Here is an 18,642-nt window from a genome sequence, read left to right as displayed (position 1 = left end):
TTTGCAGTCCTCGAGGGCAGTGCGGGTGCCAGCAGGCACCCCCCACTCACCTGGATGCCTGCTGGCGGCCCAGCTACACTTGAGGAGCGCATTCTCCGTCCCCCACCCCTCACGGAGTGCAGATGGCTGGCGGCAGCCAAGCTACTCTCGAGGAGCACGTTTGTGTTCCTTGAGGGCAGGCCAGGCATCTGGAAGTAATTCCTCCGCCCACCCCACCCCCACCCGGAGTGCAGATGCCTGCTGGCGGCCGGGCACATTTGTGCTCCTTGAGAGCAGGTTGGGCACCTGGAAGCAGTTCCTCCACACACACCCCACCCCACCTGGAGTGCAGATGCCTGCCAGTTGTCAAGCAGTTCCTCCGCCCCCCCACCCCAACCAGAGTGCAGATGCCTGCTGGCGGCCGGACTACTCTTGAGGAACGAATTCTCTGTGTTATAAGCTGACACACTTGCTAGACACTTCAGTATCTCCCACTCAGAAAACTGAGCCATCTGCTAAGATTTCACCTGGTTCCTCATCTCTTTCTTCCTTCTCTGTCACACTCAGTACTAAAGTTTTCCTCTCAAGATAGGTTCTCACCCTGTTTTCATTAACAACCTTGGTTCCTTTCCATGATCTTTCCATAGACCGTTTATGCACTGGGAACTTCATTGCCCCAGCTCCCATGCAGGAACATAAATCAGGGGTGGATGAGGCACACTGGGCCAAATGCTCCCCCGTGTGGGTGCAGGAAGAGGTGGGACAACCTGCCACGACTAAAACTTCAGGCTGTAGCCTGGCATGAAACCTCCAGTGCGTAAACGGTCATAGATACACCATAGGTCACATCGTCCAGCCTATCCACAATAATGACATGTGATTTCCACGCCACTTACAGCTTGTCACTGCAGTAATTCAGAAAACCCATTGCCTTGTCACCCGTGTAAAAAAGTTCAAGAATTAGCTGTTTTCTCATACCAGCTGCTCTGATTCACCTTAGCCAACTCCTCCATGACAGCATTCATTGTCTTTTCAGCTGTTGTCTAAAATATGAGACACAACCTACCATTGAAATCTTCGCCTCAGGGATATTTTCTTTCCATCTCTCCATCCAGCAGTCCCCTGACCTTTGTCCCAGTCATGAGTTCAAAAGGAGAGACCCTGGTGACTCCTGAGAAACTTCCCTGTGAGGAAATAACTGGCATGATCCACCAAAATCAGAATAAACCTCTTTCCTCTCTGTAGGCTTAGGGAAAGGTCCAGCTCTTTCAATGCCTATCCAATCTGCAGTCCTGTTCCTGTGATGGTTGACTGTAGTTTGGAGAAGAATTGGGGATTATGCCATCATTTTATGGTGTTTTATTGGTTTTAATGGTACTTGAGATTTATGACTGATTTTAATGGTTTTAAATTGTTTTCATGTGACTGGTCATGAGTCTTTGGAGACTGGCAGGATATAAATCAAAATAATAAATAAACAAATAAATGTACCAACTTCACAAATCTTTTCCTGTACTTCTCAGGAACCACATGTTGTCTAACACAAGTCAGCCCTGTTTACAGACAACCTGCTCAGAGAGAGGGAACTTCCACACATCTAAAAAAATAGCATTATGCCAGCATAATGGTGAAGCGCTAAAAATTATTGCATCTCCAGCCATTCCTCTCCTTCTTGCTGTGTTGCTTTTGTTTGCCACCTTTTTGCATTTCTTACACTCCACGTGCCTGCTTGAAATGGCAGAAGATAACAACATGCTTTACACGCAACTCTCTTCCACCTGTCAATCAAGCCAGGCAACCAGTCCCCTTTCTCAATGTTTTAAAGGACCCACAATGCCCACTAATTCTCTTTTTTTATTCAAATCTTCTCCCTTGAAATGCCTATGCATCTAATCCTAGATACATAGTTCTTTTTGAATGCCACCCATTATGGAGTCACGAGTCTTGAAACTTACGAAAAATAATCTTGTTCCTTATTTTTGTGGGGGGGGGGACTTTAGAGAGGCATGCTTTGTGTGACAACTTTAAGAAAAAATATTTTTGGCTTTGCCTGCACGCTTGTACGCCTGTTCATTGCTCCAGGCAGTTTGCTTTAAAAAAAACTCCCATCCCCAGGAGAAGGGAGGTGGATGTGAGGGTGGGGCATCCCTCCACACATTTGCCTCCACACATTTCTTTGGCTGGTGGCCTGATGGTTGCTCCCCTGTAGCCAGTGCTACATAGCTTGGCTAATCCACTTTATGTTATTCCCGAAATACTGCTTAAAATGGTGGATGTAGCAAGCAGTTTGCTGCTTGGACGCTGGCTGTCGGCGACGTCATGCAAAACATCCAGAACATAGCGACTACCTAAGATAAGCTTTACACTATATTTATCGGGTATGGAATTGCCCAGAGTCTCATCTGAGTAAATATTAGACTCACTATCATCAAAAACTCCCATGAAATCTCCAACTTCTAACGCTGCCTCCTGAGATCCAAACCAGCCTTCTCCATTCCACAGGTATCCACACCACAGAACCCATCAGGGTCACCCCACTGACCCTTGTATTGTGAATGCCATGTTGGGCACAATATCAGATTCTAACCTGGAACCAGTTAAGAGGTCCTCTGCTTATAACTCTGGACAGGCACCCAGCAAGTTATCTGTTCTTACATAATTAAAGCATTTTCTAACCTGGAACTCGAGGGGCTCTCTTAACCTCTGCCTGAGTTGAAGCCCCTCTGCCTGAGTTGAAGCCCCTTTCTGTTTGGGTTAAGAATATACTTTCCCACATCTTTGGAACACTTTTCCTTCCCTTCCCAACTGAGAAGTCCTCTAGTCCAACCCTTCCCTGATCTGTACCAACTGATCTCAAATTTCTGATGCCACGGTGCTATCTTGGCTTTTAGTCCTGATATTTTAGCTTCCTGGGAATGTTTGGAGTAAAACTGGTTTAACAACATTAACTGGAATAAAATTTCAAAGTCCCTCACTTTCACTTCTTTCATCCATCTCCTTCCTATCTCACTCAATTTTCCACATACTCACTGTAGGTTTTGCACCAGGGTGGGGATGTCCCAAAACTGTTTCCAAAAGTCATCAGCCCCCAGTTCAAACTGTTCAAAAACTGTGGCTTTGAAATCTTTGAAACCCATTTCCTGCTCCATCCTTTGCATGCTACTGTAGACAGCAACAAGTTCCCCAGTTAAAATGCTACAGAGGCAGGACATGTTGTCCAGCTCTGTGATTCCTCATTGCATAGCTGCTTTCTCAAAGGTTGAGAGATATACTGAGGGGTTCTATGCAGTGTTTCACATCTACAGTACTGGGATACCATATGGTACTATGAAGGCCCCTTGATGGTATCATAGCAATGGATTTATCAAAATAGCAGCTGGGGAGAGCCTTCCCACCCTGTGTCTGCTCTTTCCGGCTTCAAGCAAAGAGGAAATTTAAACGTTTTTCATTTAAATCTACTTTATTTGGGCAGGTTGACCCAGCCCCTTCCAAAGTGGCTAATGATGGTTCCTGGGGGGTTGAGAAGGGAGGGGCCCTGGCCATTTGAATCAAAGCTCCTCTCACTTCTGGGTGGATATGGCAGGTAGGCATCATTAACTGACATCACTTCCTGGTACCTGGAAGCCTGAAAAATATTTCAGCAGAACCTCCATGGTCAAAAGGTTAGAACAGACTGTTCTAAAGGGCTTCCATCACCTTGAAGCCTCTGCTCAGTGCAGGCCAGCACTTGGCAATGACTGCTTCCCACAGACTCAGGTAAGAGTTCTATCTGTCTGGATGGAGCAGCATAAAAGAGACCATCTTCCTTGCTCCCAGGAGTCTTATCATCACTCTTTCTCCTCCCACTGAATGTCAGGCCAGGACAAAGAAGCTTTTCCTGAAGTCACCACGAGAGTCTTCCTAAAGTTCTTCTAGCACTAATGCCTCCAAATCTCAGTTCCCTGTTTGATATCACCAGTGTGTGGGGAGGGGGGGCAGCCCATTGTCTCTAACTAGATCCATTAGCATGTGTAAAAGGGTGACTGAGATGAGGCTGGGAGGCAACTGAATTGACTTCCCCCTCCTACCCATCATCAGCCCAGAGAGAAAACATTTCTAAAGCTCAAGGTGAAGCTCTTGCTGAGTTCAAACCTCCAAAGAAAAATTGCATTTCTTCACAGTCTGATCATTGCATGAGTTGTACTGTTCTTATGTCTACTTCTCAGATCAGCATCAGTGATATTAATGGAAGGCTGCATTGCACTTGCATGGAAATTAACCCCATAACCCAGACAGTCCAGATGACTGGAATGTCCATTCATTATGTGAGCGAACAAGGATGGAGGCAAGGCCTGGAAATCCATACCACTATTTAAACAAAATCTTATTCACTATCAAGGTGTTAAGCATGTGATAGACAGGAGCATCCCCTTAATATTACTTAAGTGTTGGTATTGCACTGTTTTAAGTATTCAAAACATTTCCCACATATTAGTAAAGCAGTCCTTACAACAGCTCAGTGTGTCGGGTTACTAGGTAATATTATTATGTCAGACTGCATAGTAAGAGAATGGCTTTCCTAAAACCATTAAAACTTCCAATGCATAACGGAAATGAGAGTTCTACTTCACACTTCTTCAGCATTTCATGAATGGAAACAGGGTAATTTCTGATCAGGCATATTAGGATGGGAACAGGACAGAATCTCGTGACCCAGCAGGCAGGACCAATATAATCCAAGCTATGTATGTGCCATAAAACAAACGTTGCCACAATTACAGAGCACAGGGTTACAGAAACAAATTTTAGGGAACGTATTTCATTTTAATTTGTATATTCTTGAATACGGTTGTCCTGTTGCTGTCTTTGGAGGCCCTGCTTTGGGTGCCCCTGCCATCTGAGACTAGATAAGGGGCAAGGTGAAAAAGAGGCTTCTCGGTCCTGGCACTAAAACTGTAGAAGTCCCTCCCTAGGGAGATTTATCTGACCCCTCCTCTCACTGTCAGAGGATGGAGATTATGTATTTATTTAACTAATTTTTTAATTTATTACCTGCCACTTCCGATTACACACTGGCTCAAGACAGGTTACAGTATGTAAAATCCCACAATAAAATCCATAAAAGTCCCATTCCCTTCAAATCCCAGCAGTGCTCAGTCTAAGCTCACCCCCACCCACTTCCCAAAGCTCAAAAACGCCTTCTATCCATCCCGTGCCTCAGGGAAAGAAAGTATAAATGGGGTCAGTATGATGTCCCAGGTGAGGCAAGGAGGGGCCCATAGATGTTAATCGGCCTGGCCTCAACCTAATACCTGACAGAAGAGCTCTGTCATACAGGCCCCGGAGAACTGTGAAAGCTCATGCAGGCCATTAGCTCTTCCACCAGGGCAGGGCCACAGCTGAAAAGGCTGGTCGAGGCCAGGCATGCTTCCCTTAGGCTGGGACCACCAACAGGTTTGCACCCACATAGCAAAGAGCCCTGCATGGGGCATAAAGCTATAGGAGGTCCCTCAGGTATGTGGGGCCTAAACTGTGGTTAATACCAAAACCTTAAACTTAATCCAGGATGCAACCAGCAACCAATGCAGCTGCCTCAGCACCAGATGGATATGGATCCTCCAAGATGTCCCTGTGAGAACCCTAACAGCAGCATTCTGCACCAATAGCAATTTCCGGGTCAGGGATAAAGGAAGGCCTACACAGAATGAGTTACAGGTCTAGTCTACAGGTGACCATTGAATGGGTAACAGTGGCTAGATGTTCAGAGGTCAGATAGGGCACTAGTAGCTTCACATGTTGTACATGGAAAAAGGCTGTGCGAGCTACTCTGGTAACCTCTACTTCCATTGATAGGAAGGTGTCAAGAATCACCCCCAATTTCTGGCCTTGTGTGCAATCTTAAATTGAACCCCAGTCAGGTTCGTAAGAAGCACTTCCTGGTCTGGCCCCTTCCTCCCCAACCATAGGACCTCCATCTTGGAAGAGTTGAGTTTCAGGTGACTGTGCTCTAACTATCCAGCTATGGCTTCCAAACATCTGGCAAAGGTTTCCAAGGGAGAGTCTGGGTGATTATCAATCAGGAGATAGAGCTGGTTGGCATCCACATATTGGTGACAACCCAGACCATAACTTCGGACCAGCTGGGTCTGAAGTAGAGGTTAAAGAGCGTGGGGGAGAGCACCGCCCCCTGTGGGACTCAACAAGGGAGCCAGAAGGGATGTAACATTTCTTCCCCTCCTGCAAACCTCTGTGTTCAGTTCTGGAGGAAGGAGATCAACCACTGAAGGGCTGTCCCATATATCCTGGCCCCGGTGAGGTGGTGGGCTAACAGCTCATGGTCAACCATATCAAACATGGCCAACAGATCTATCAACATGAGGACAGCCAAACCACCTCTATCCAGTTGATGTCAGAGATCATCCATTAGCGTGACCAGCACTGTCTCCATCCTATGGCCAGGGCAGAAGCCAGACTGGAATGGATTGAATGCTGAAGTATCCTCCAAGAATGCCAGGAGCTGATCCATGGCAGCCCTTTCAACCACCTTGCCCAGAAACACAAGATGCAAGACTGGATGGTAGCTGGCTGGGTCCCACAGATCTAGCAATGGCTTCTTCAGTAAAGGGCAAACTACTGCCCTTTTCAGCACCCCTGGGAACTCCCCAGATGAGAGTTCTGTTTCGTTTCATGTTGTCTCACTGACTCTACTTGACTTTCCTTCTTGTTCATGTGTCTAAGTGTCTGCTCTATCTCCTGATTGACAGCCACCCAGACTCTCCCTTGGAAACCTTTGCCAGATGTTTGGAAGCCATGTATTGTAGAGTGTCTTTTTAATGTTTTGGATAGTTCGCTGCCTTGGTGACACCGCAAGATGTTTTAAACAAAATAAACAACATTTATACAGTGAGGGCCAGAGACGGGCAGTGCCATCCTGAGCAAGTTACCTCTTTCTACCTCTGATGATGAAGAGAATGGGTGATCGTTTTCAGGACTGCTCTGTAAGTGACCAGGGCTGCAGTCCTAAGAATCCCACAAGTAAGCTCCACTACTGCCCTCCAAGTGCTCAGGGGGAGGAATCTAAGCACCTCTATTCATAAATCCCGTTTAACTAATTGAGGGATCAATCCATGGGTTTCAGTTGAAGCAAATCTTCATAGGATTGTATTGCAGCTTATCTAGTAAAGTCCGGCCAGAGACTGCTTAAACCGCATGTGCTTGGACTGCATTAACCGCGTAGAAACCTGAAATAAGAAGTGGTCTGGATTCAACAACAGAGCGCCAATGGGGTGGAATTTGTGCCTGCGGCGTTTGGCGCGTCTGCCAGGCTTCTATTCCAAGGACACTAATGCTTAAAACGGCGCCTTTCTCTGCGCAGCCGAAATGCAGAAAACCGCGCATGACTTCCTCGAGCCTCACTCCGTTCTCCGAAAAGAGATCCACGCAAATCGCGCTCGGCGCCCTTTGTTTGACTTCTCGCCTGGGACAAGCCCACGTGGAAGCCGCCGAAAGCCCCGACCCGCCAAGCAAATACATCGTCTCTGGATTGCGAAGTGCTCTTAAGGCGCCTCCGCCGACCCTTCTGCGGCTTCAGGCCGCCTTAAAAAACAACCCGGGTCCTGCGGAGCCCTTCGGCCCCAGACCATTTGCCAGGCGAAGGCCGCCCGAGCTCGATCGGGGAAGAGTCCTAGTTTGGGGAGTCCAGGCGGCAGGGTCTTTGGGCGCCCGCTTAGCGTCCCGGGTCCCGCCTCCCCAGCGCGGCTCTCTCGCCCACCCCGAAATCTAGGTCGAGTCTATTTATAGCAGCTTCGGCCGCACTATAAAGAAGGGGCGCTGTAATTCACTCTGCGGAGAGGGCGCTGTCGCTTTAAGAGGGGAAAGCGGGGCTGATTGGACAGAAACGGGGGGGGGGGGAGAGGAGGAGGAGGAGGAGGGACAGACTGGTGGTGGGGGGGCGTCGAGGACTCTCCTTTCTCTCGCAGCTTGGAAGGGGAGGGGGCGGAGGGATGGAGGGAGTTTAAGAGAAAAAGCCGCGGCAACGGGAGGCAGACCGGGGGCTCGCCCTGGGGCTGACGAGGCTCGCTCATTCCGGCCGTTTCGTGGGTGAGTGGCTTAATAATACCGACCGGCGTGTTTCTGGCGGCTGTGGATTCGAATTGAGCCCTCCCGTTATGCCCGTGCCTCGGGGCTGGAAAGTGCTGCTGTTTTTTTGGGGGGAGGTTTCCTTTTAAGAAACCGGGGGGGTGGGGGCTTGGTTGTTAGTATGCCAGCCTTAGCAGAATCCGAATAAGCCACTTCCCTTCGAGAGCTGAAGAGCCCGGGGGGGGGGGAGGAATGTGCCGGGGAAGAAGTTTCCGAGTGTTTCTGGCATCGCTCTTGCCAAGCCCGCTGCATCCTGTAAACTCTGCCCTGCTTTTCTTGCCCTGACGAGAGGCAGATGCCCCCCGCTTGGTAGGGAAAGCGGTGCTTCCTAGCTGGGCAGCGATGCAGCTGTTCCCTTGCAGATCAGAAAGGACCGTCCTGCTTCCTTGCAGAGGAAACTTTTGCGATGGGGTGCTGCGGACTTTGTTGTCCTTGTTTACCTAGATGTGGGTGCGCGCGCGCACACCTGTGCCACCAGAACTTGGCCCGGTTTCTGTAGGAGCGAGCGAGCAAGGAGTTCCTCGATGTGGCTCCCTCCCAAAGTAAGCAGGCGTCAGCTGCAGCTGCCTGTAGCACAAAGGCGCATCTAGGACCTTTTCTGTGTGGACGCCTCCTGTGGAAGGCATCTTTCTCTGAACAATCCGTGTGGGTCGCTTTGGGGGGGGGGGGTGGAAGTGTACCCAAATTGAGCTACTGCGCAGACACGGTATAATCAAAAGCTTTAAAAAAAAACTTCATTGAATGAGTTCTTCATCATGTGTTCTCACACACTGCACATCATGTGTATAGGACTAGGTGCCCAGGGTGTGGAAACTGAAGCATGATCCTCTGAGAAAGGGCAATTGGAAAGAGAGTAAAGCATGATCCCATAAAGGTCTACTCAGAAGTAAATCCTACTAGTTAGAAGGCTATACTCCTAGTCAGATGGGTATAAGATGGCAGCCTGAATGTTTGAAGGGAAGCCCTGTCTGTGGCAAGACGTTGAACTAGTGAGAAGATGCCGTTTCTTTTTTCCCAGGAGCTCATTCTGATGACCAGTGAGAAGCTGATCCACCAGGTCAAAACTGACAAACTGGACTTGAGCAGCTCCAGCTTCTGGCACTGTGACCTTTGCAATGTGACACTGCAAGTGTTCAGAATTGCAAGAAATAATTGCAGAAGGTGGCTTATTGTTGCTCTGTTTCTTGTAGGAATTTTCTGGAGCAATAGATACTGGCCCCTGTTAGCACTCTGAGCTAAATCAACAGTTAACAACGTGAGAGGTAGCATGCAATTCAGTTCTTCAGCATGTGGTTTAGTGGTTAATTTGTTACACAGCTAGATAGCAACATTATAATTTTGCAACACAAGTTTGATCTCCACATGGGGAAAATGTAGTGTATGTATACACTTCCTTTGTCACATGTGTTTGTGGCACATGCTTTTCCCGGCATGTGTTATCTGGAAGTGATTATCATCATTCAGCCACTTTTGTGGTGAGTTGAGGGTGTGCTGAACTACAAGTTCAGCATATTGTGCAGAAATCTTGCTTTACCACATGTCGTAGATTTTCCGTGGATTCGTGTAGTTCTCAACAGATCTTTTCAGCATGCAAATTGTCTTCAAAACAGTTTTCTCATTACCTTAGAAAGCTCTTGGAAACTTTGCTTGCACATTTTGTGCCATACATGAATGTACCTGATACATCAAAAAACACAATGAGAAACTTATGCTACTGAGCCAGCTCTGTGTGTTTGTCCACCTGCAGATGTGGGTGGGGGGCCTGACAGATGAAAGGATCATGGGGTGAGGAAAGCTGCCTCCCCCTCATTTAGACTGTTGGGTGACCATGGGGCTATTATTATCCCAAGTACTAGGCTACCTCACAAGGCTGTCATAGAGAACAGTAGGATGTACCCTGGAAGTATTTGGAGGAACCCCCTCCCAGAAATTGTTCTTTCATTAAAGCGCATTGTCATTTTCCAATTCAAAGTACTTGCTCAATGTAGCAAAATTATTATTGCTATTCCCATCACTGCAACTAAGGCTGCTGGCCTGAAATCGGTTCCTTATGAACAGTCCTATCTCATTACAAAGCAGGGATTTTATTTCCCAGCTGGTGTCTTAAATACCTATGACAAGCTGATAATGGGCACAGTTGTATTCCTTGCAGTGCATTTGGCCAGTGGCTATTATTCTAGTTTGTAACCACCTGATTGTGAGAATCTGAGTAGTACATTTTTATTCTAAGGAGCTCAGAACACTGTGCATGGTCCTTCCTTTCCCATGTTATTCTTACAACAACTCTGTGAGAAGGTTTAGGCAGAGAGAAATTAACTGACTAGCAAACAGAGATCTAGCAGATGCTAGTTCAGCACTTAAATTCTATGACAGATTGTCTAAAATAAGGTTTAAGCAGAGTCAAGCTACAGTCCTAAAAACACTTATGTGGGCGTAAGCCTGTTAAATAACATAGGCCTTACTGTTGATTAAGCCTGTTTAGGATTGTTCCCTGTATTGGTCTAGGTGGGCAATATGCCCACAAAGCTAGACCAACATCCAGACTAAATGGTACCATGAAGTCTATTTACAACGGAGGCAATTATAGTCAGAGTGTATATTAGAATAGATATTCAGCAGCCTGTGTAAAGCAATGGATAGAGTGTTGAAATGAGAAGACCTGGGTTTTAATACCAGTTCAGCTATAAAATTCCCAGGTTGACCTTGGGCAAGCCAGTATCTCTATCTCTAAGCTCAACCTATCTCACATGATTGTTGCAGTGATGAAAGAGGATAACCCCACATACTTCCAGAGCCTCCTGAAGGTCAGATGTAACCAAAGACCCCCATATGAACCTCTTTGTTGTTGGAGGGGGTGCTTGCTCAAGGATTTTTTTTATTTAAAAAACCTCAACTATTATAGCAAGTATAATTTTAAAGAAATATTAATACATGCATCTTAGAAACAGACTGAGAACATAAATGATTTAGTAACTCATATTAGCTAAATCGATTAAATCAAGTTCCTGCATATCAGATTAGTGAAAATAATTTGTTGCAGGTGATATAACAGGAAACCAGACTTCACCAAAGCATTAAAAATGTACACGGGTTTTCAGTACTTTAATTGGGGTTGCTAGATCCCACACTTTATAAAACCCATTCTTTTTCTGATGAATTTTTCTGAGCTATCTTATTTCTGACATATTTCCAATGTTCTTGCGGCAACCCGTCAAGTACAAGATTTGATCTTGAATTATGTATTTTATTATAAAATGAAGCAAATGGGTTTCAGGGTCCAAGGACATCTGACTTTTCAGTATGACTGCTCTTAAAAGAAGCCAGCTTTGTTACAAAATTGCCAAATATGTAAAGAAGCAGCTTGGTTAGCTTTCTAATGCTACCCTGTGCCTTAAAAAAATTGACAATTTTCCATTGTGTCAGATTCCACTGAGTCACCAAGCTCTGGGTTCCTTTTTTATTTCATAACATGAGATATATAACTATATATAAAAAAACCCACTGCCAGTGTGCTGCCAGTACTGCTAGCCAGTATCCAGCACTTGCTCCCTGAATTGTACTGAAAAGACCCCCATATTCCAAGGTGCAGAGAATATAGCAGTCACACTGCAGACTTTGCCATGCTCTCCTGATAGCAGGCCAATGCTGCACATACACACAGCTCACCAAGGAGGGAACATTTGTCTGGGGGAGTGAGTGGGGATGTCTTGCCCCCTTAAAGAGAGGGTGAATGGGATGTCAGCTTGCCATGCCATGGAAAGCTTCAGCTGCCAATTTCTACAAATAAAGCTTCTCTGTAAAGTGGCAGGACAATTTTCTCCAGGCCTGTTCAATGAGTTAATTTTGAGGCATTGAACGTGATCACTTGGGTTAGACAACTGATGCTAGGTCACTGCCTCACATATCCATCATTTTGACAGGTATTATCCCTCCTCCCCATGCACCAGCTCCTTGCTGCAAGCTGGTTGGTAACAGCCATCACTTCTCAACCATCACACCTCCATCATGCAAGCTCCACAATTTATCAGATGTCAGTTATGATCTGGAGGAGTGTGTAGCTGGAGGACCTTTTGTCTTTTCCTGGCAAGAGTGTATCTGTGCAAACAGATAGGATACCAACTTGCGGAGGGGGGAGGGATCCCTTTAAGAGATTTTATGTTGTTTACCAGGTGATGAATGTAATGTTATTTGCCTCCATTCATGAAAATCTACAGCTGCCCATTTCCATGCATTAAACTTCTACAAAAGGCACAGGACATTTGTCTCCAGACTTGCTGAATATGTCTGAGGTCATTCATAAGCTGAGGGTAGGAATCAGTCCCTCTTTACCAAATCCCAATCACATAGAGTTGCAACTGTAAATCCACATATTGATTGAAGAGCATCAGGAAAATTGAAAGCAGGGCCTCTGAATGGAATTGAGAGAATGAACCCTCTTGTTGCAGCGAGGTTCCTGCACTTATGAAACTGCCTTTACTGATTATGAGACCACAGAGCTGTCCCTAGCACAGGATACTCCTGGGAAGGAGAAATGTGTTGGTCATATAACCATCTGTAGAACAAAAGAGCTCATAACCCCATAGCAAGGACACTGAAAGCATACTGGTCATCGAGTCCATTGATCCTGTTGTAGGATCAGTGCATGGTCAGCACTCTATTGTGAAGGGAATCCACTTTAACTTCCCCTGTTGAACGGCTGCACGGGTCCAAAGACACACAAGAATGAGTTAAGGTCCATAGTAGCAGCAAGGACAAAGTGGGCTCTATGTGTCTATTCCTGGTGCCCTTTCTGGTTCCTCAGCTCCTTAACCCTACCATGGGTTCCTGTTGGAGGACCCATCCCATGTAGTGAGTTGCATTGGAACAGCATGTGGACTGTCTGCTGGGGCAGCTGCATGCATTGTGCTCTTATCTTGCAAGGCAATAGGCATGAGCCTGGTTGGCAGTAGCATGTGTCACAGTGAAGTGGCTGGTAATCATGATGGACTGCAGTTGTGTTCTTTGTGCCCCCCCCTTACAGAAAATGGAACTGTGTCAGCATGGTATAGCAGCACCCCGCCCAGACACTCCCTTTCTGCACTGCTTATACTGACTTCTAGCAGCCATTGAGTAAGTAGAAGAGCTAGGTTTTGTGTACCACACAATTTAATACCTGAAGGAGTCTCACAGTGGCTTACAATCACCTACCCTTCTGTTGGGCCTGGGCCATGCGGCTGTGGGAGAATTGGGCCATCCTGGCCTGGCTCCTCCCCATTTGTGCCATTGTCCACCAGAATGGACAAAAAAATGCACCAGGTGGCTCTGCACCCTATGTAGTGTGGTGGAGCCACTTGAGGCCTTTTTAAAGAACCACAGTCTTAAAAAACATTTGTTTAAGGCACACCCCTCCCCGTAGCACTGTGGGAGCACAAATCTGGGGCGGATAGGGTGCAGTGGGCCAAATGCTCCCCCGTGCAGAGCCAGGAAGAGGCGAGGCAACCTGCCTTGAGGCAAAAACTGGGCAGTGGTGCAGAGCGACACCTCCCATGCAGTAAAGGTCTCTGTGAGGTAAGTGAGCTCTGAGAGAACTAAGACTGGCCCAAGGTCACCCAGCTGGCTGCATGTGAAAGAGGAGAGAGGAATCAAACCTGGTTCTCCAAATTAGAGGGGCCACTCTTAACCCCTACCCCAAGCTGACTCTAAGGCATGTCTGTTGAGATCCTGTATGTAAAATCTCAGTGTGCTCAGTGGGAAAATTTAAAACTATGGCAGCCAGGGTTTTCGCAGGTTTAACATTTCACCAATTGTTTGTGTGTGTGCGGGGTGGGGTTTGAACAGGGGTAGAGAGCTTTAGAATACTGCCATAAACCCTGTTCTGTGTCAGCATCAGAGTTATACCAGTGCAATGCCAACACAGCACTGAGCAATTGGCATAGCTATAGGATATACGTGGAATATGTTCAAGGTACCCTGATATAGATCTCAGTGACAGTTCAGAGTCAGGGCTCAGGTTAATGCCTTTATTCAGGCTCATCTTGGTGGTAGCACCATTGTTATACAATCATTTCTTAGCAAGGCTGTTTTGAATGTGGATTTTGCATTGGATGTCTTCTGCTCTCTGTTGTTTTACTTGTAAATTGCCTTGGCTGTTTTATGTAGTAAAGTGAGACCTAAAATGTTGAGGTCACTAAAGTTTTGTTATGTGTTCATCAAACAATTAGATAGAATTTTCAAATGAATGATGATGTTTATATTGGTCTAAATTCTTTACATTATATGTGCCTGTTTGCAACTTCATAAAGAATTTTAAGTCAATGAGAAATAGTCATTTGGCATTATCAAAAATGCATTCCATGTCCTACAAATATTGTACAAAACAAGATGTAAGGTCCTGACCCTGAAACATGATCTTCCCATAACAGTTCATAAAAATCAATAGGCATTTCAATGGGTGCATTTGTTGTTGTTGTTGTTTTTAAAAAGGAGGGCGGATCCTAGGTCAGTGCAATTAAGCAATATTAGCAAGGGGAAATCAGCCCATTGAGTATCTTCCTCTTTAGTTAGCCTACAGTGTCCTCAGTCTTAAATCGCAAGCAAGCCCATTGGTATTTTTCCATCTGAATAAATGCCCTGGTGGGAAGTTATTGTCCCCATTTCGGAACCATATCTGCAAGAAATCCTTATACACGCACACACTCACCCACACCTTTTCTAAAATAACATTTTTCTTTATGAAGGAATATCTGTGGAGGAGGCCAGGACCAAACTCAGAATTCAAAACAATATGAGTAAAAATAATCCTCACGTAGGTGACTGACACTGCAATCCTATGCAGTTACAGCAATCCAAACCTGTTGAAATCAACAGATTTAAACTGGAGCAACTCTGCATAGGATTGCACTATGGCTACATAGCTGTTGAGAACTGCACTGTCCTGCCCACACATCTAAATCCAGAGACTGAAGGATTGTGCTAGCACAATATGCAGTGATGGGTGAATCACATGCTAAAAGTGCCATTTCAGGGATCTATGCAAGAAGAACTTTTCAATAAAACAATTCTCCCCGAATACTGGAGTATTGTATAACATTTAACATCTTAAACATCTCTCAGGTATAACAAAACAAAATCAGAGTCCAGTGGCACCTTTAAGACCAACAAAGTTTTAAAGGTGCCACTGGACTCTGGTTTTGTTTTGTTGTGCTGCTTCAGACCAACACAGCTACCCACTTGAATCTTTCAGATATGTATAGGTTTATGTAACACCACGATTGCTACATTTCCTAAATGCCAATGTTTGAGATATTGCTCATTTGTCTTTCAAGCTCCTTTATATTCTGATAAAAGGATACAGAGTTGTCAAATCCCATTTTATCATATGTGGACAAATGGGTTTAATTTTTGTTATGACATGTTTGATATTGGTATTCCTCTAACACCTGGGTATAATAAAGGGGAGACTGGAAGGAAATTTAGTTCTTCATATTTACAGTGCCTCCCAGTTCTCTTATTAATCTTCCATTAGTCAAAGCCAGAGAAGATACAAGAGGGAAGCCATATCTCATCAGACATAAATCTCTGTACTGTGCATATTTATTTGGAAGTAAATCATGCCGAATTTAACAGGACAAGTTACCAGCACTTACAAATAAGACTTGCAAAACAGTGAAAAGAACGGCTAGTGGTGTATGTTGCCAGCTCTCTTGTGATTCCTTCTCTGGTTCCACTGAAGGAAGGAGGCAAGCACTAGATTGGTTCATAGAGACTTCTAGCGATTCCAGATAAAAGGATTCAGAAATTATCATGGACTTTATTTATGACCACCCCCACCCCCCACCCAGCATCCCTGCACCTAGATACATGAGTGATCCACCATGCCCACTGATGTGTTTCTTGGTGCCTGCTTTCTTGATGCTCTACCTCCTTACCCCTCTTAGACGCCGTTCTTGTTTATTTCAAAGTTTCCTTCTTCTTAATTTTCCTTCTTTTACTGCTCTTTTCTTTTGAATAGTATATATTTTTTTCAGGTCTGTGAACAGAGGAAGCCAAATGCTCTACTTCAAAGTAGATGATACCCTAGATCAGAGGTAGTTAACCTGTGGTCCTCCTGATGTCCATGGACTACAATACCCATGAGCCCCTGCCAGCAAATGCTGGAGGACATCTGGAGGACCACAGGTTAACTACCACTGCCCTAGATGCTTCCCTGCTTGAGAGGACAGGCAGGGGGCAAAAGGGCAAGATCTCAGCTAACTGCTGCCAGCAATCGACTATCTATTTGCCCATCATCCTCTCAATGTAGACATTTACATTTACATTTTTATTGTGGCCAAATAATTCCCATGCAATTCAATCTTAAGTGAATACAAACAAATCCAGATTGCTGTTTATCTCTTGAATCTGTTAACCATTTCCATTATGCTGTATGTTAATTTATTCTTACACTCTATATAAGTTTGAACTGGTTATTCTCATTCCATGACATTGTATCTGAGGAAGTGTGCATGCACATGAAAGCTCATACCTTAAATAAAAAATTGTCGGTCTTATAGGTGCCACTGGCCTCTAAATTTGTTCTGCTGCTTCAGACCAACACAGCTACTCACTTGAATTGCTCTTTCCTTTGTTACCTTTCATATTCTTTTCCTTTCTATTTTCTTTTTGCTTCTCTCCAGTTTGGTGTAGTGGTTAGGAGTGCCGACGTCTAATCTGGCAAGCTGAGGTTGATTCCCCACTCCTCCACATATTGGAGGATAATATTGGTAATGTTTTAATGGGGTTTTAATGGGGATTTTGGGATGCTGTTACCCACCATGAGCCGCAAGGGAGTGGCGGGAAATAAATATAATAATAATAATAATAATAATAATAATAATAATAATAATAATAATAATATGCAGCCAGCTGCATGACCTTGGGCTCGCCACAGCACTGATAAAGCTTTTCTGACAGAGCAATAATATCAGGGCTCTCCCAGCCTCACCTACCTCACAGGGTGTCTGTTGTGGAGAGAGGAAAGGGAAGGTGATTATAAACCGCTTTCTCCTTCTGGTTGAGAAAAGTGGCATATAAGAACCAACTCTTCTACTACTATTACTACCGGGATAACAATTCAACAATTAACTAGCCAAGATGTGCTTTAAAATGATGGGTGTACAGAGAGACTGTGAAGTAATAGTGATAATGTGTTAGGGGCTTGAGTGGAGAGAAAGTAATTGCAGGTGCCACTTATGACGCCTGGGCAGTAGCTGTGGTTTAAAAGGTAACAGGCGCCTAAAGTAATAGTTTGGCTCCATATGTCTTCTCTGAGGATGTATATCTGCTGAAACCTACTTTGAAACATGATGATGCCTCCATTCCCAGCAGAAAGGAAGGAGGAAAAACCCACTATAGAAACTGGAAAGAAATATGAAAAGAACAGGTGAAGACAAGAAAAGAGGAGACAGATAAAGAAATTTTGCTCCTCTGGGGAAATCACCTCACTTTCATGGTGCTTGACACATCTAAAATACCTTCACAAATACCAAATGTAATCTGTTAGGCACAGGTTTATGGAGTGCTTTAGATATGACTCAAACTAGGTTCTCCTGTCTGATTCTACAGAGTGACTAGCCCAAGGTCACCCATCTGGCTGCATGTGGAAGAGTGGGGAATCAAGCAATAAAAAAGGGGGGACAAAAAACCCAACCTGGAATGGAGTTGAGAGCCTTAAAAGGTTGAGGAAGTTGCAACTTTATATGAAGTAAATATATTGCTGAATTTTTTTTATTTAACTCAAATATAGTAAAGTATATTAAAAACAATAAAAACAGCAGGGAGTGACACTTTTTTATAGGTCACACATACATAAATTAGTTATATGCTAATATCTAAGGACCTAATGCATTTCATGCATTGATGAGCCTCTTGTGGTGCAGAGTGGTAAGGCAGCCGTCTGAAAGCTTTGCCCATGAGGCTGGGAGTTCAATCCCAGCAGCCGGCTCAAGGTTGACTCAGCCTTCCATCCTCCCGAGGTCGGTAAAATGAGTACCCAGCTTGCTGGGGGGTAAACGGTAATGACTGGGGAAGGCACTGGCAAACCACCCTGTATTGAGTCTGCCATGAAAACGCTGGAGGGCGTCACCCCAAGGGTCAGACATGACTCGGTGCTTGCACAGGGGATACCTTTACCTTTAATGCATTTCAACCTATACAGGTCTTCCTCAGAGGTCAATATTAAGCAAACACAATTGTTTCAAAACACACAGATATACATAAAATATGTTTGTAAAATATTTTCAATCACCAGGGTGGTCAACTATCTATATCCAAATGAAGGTCTCTTGTACAACCACTAGATGTTAAAAGTTCTTATATAAATCAGGATTTTTCAAAGGGCTTCCTTCAATAACCTTCCCCGATTTGAAACAGAACCTGTTTTGTGTTCTTGTGTGCTTTTTCTATATTAGAGAGGGGAATTAAACCTGGCTTGACAAATTAGAAGCCGCTGCTTTTAATGACTACACCAAGATGGCTACCTACAAAACTTCCATTCTGGCCCCACAAAAACATTTAATGTAGAGCTGC

The 18,642-nt window shown here is 45.0% G+C and overlaps 1 protein-coding gene across 1 annotated transcript in view; it reads left to right on the top strand.

The window, feature by feature from the left end:
• The first annotated feature begins 7,931 nt into the window (after nucleotides 1-7,931).
• The window catches only part of MRAS (muscle RAS oncogene homolog), a 68,781-nt gene continuing 58,070 nt past the window's right edge, over nucleotides 7,932-18,642 (top strand). The window contains exon 1 of the mRNA XM_077320570.1: nucleotides 7,932-8,058. The gene's annotated coding sequence lies outside the window, so the exon portion shown is untranslated. The remainder of the gene's footprint in view (nucleotides 8,059-18,642) is intronic.

Source organism: Paroedura picta, chromosome 2 (genome assembly GCF_049243985.1).
Source record: "Paroedura picta isolate Pp20150507F chromosome 2, Ppicta_v3.0, whole genome shotgun sequence".
NCBI classification, from domain to species: domain Eukaryota; kingdom Metazoa; phylum Chordata; class Lepidosauria; order Squamata; family Gekkonidae; genus Paroedura; species Paroedura picta.
Note: the sequence above shows the minus strand (reverse complement) of the source record. Positions and strands in the feature narration are given on the sequence as shown.